Raw genomic sequence first — 851 nt, 5'->3', positions numbered from 1 at the left:
TATACGTATGCTTCATGGAAACGACCAAAAAGCATGTGACTAGCACATGTGGCACTTCAATGGAAAACGTTAATAACCATAAGAACCAAACACAAACACGTAATAGAAAACAAACTATAGAATATTTGGTGTAATTTACATAAACGAATTATTAAAATATACAATTTTATTTTATTTTTAATAATTTGTTGTATCTTAAACGATGCTAATTGTAGGATGACATGAGCCATGACATCAAGTCTACCCGCTTGAGAATGACTTTCTAGTTTGGTTTTGGTTCTAATCAAATGCAAAAATAGCTTATAAAAGAAATAAACAAGGTGTAATTGTTACGGTGTCAAGTTTTTTTTAACATCGTATTCCAATCAATTTGTACTATATTATAAAGCATTTGACAAAAACTCTTAAAAACCATCTTTTATACATGAAATACTGCTTATTGATGCATATTACTTAAAATTCAAGATTACAAGTAAATTATGTATGAATATAACTTATTAAGCTTCATATTTGAATTCGCGTAACTAACAATAGATGAATATAATCAAATACAAGATAAATTATTATTTTAAATATATCTAAAATATAATTAAGATAAGTATTTAGTTCTAATAGAATACTTAGTTATTATCATTATAAAAAACTAGAAGCGTATTTGCACAATGCAGCGAAATATATCGGGATTTTAATATTTCATTTTATTCTTTATCTCAGTCGATGTTATAATATGACTTTATGTGATTTTGAGAAATCGATGATGTTTTTATTTTTGAATAAAATATATGTTTGAAGATATCATAAAAATTTGACAAAAATATATCGATATTAGTATCAAATTAACTATTTGAAAT

This window comes from Cynara cardunculus (assembly GCF_001531365.2).
Source record: "Cynara cardunculus var. scolymus isolate 2C chromosome LG 10, CcrdV1, whole genome shotgun sequence".
NCBI lineage: Eukaryota > Viridiplantae > Streptophyta > Magnoliopsida > Asterales > Asteraceae > Cynara > Cynara cardunculus.
The sequence above is the reverse complement of the archived record's forward strand: the minus strand, read 5'-3'. Positions refer to the sequence as shown.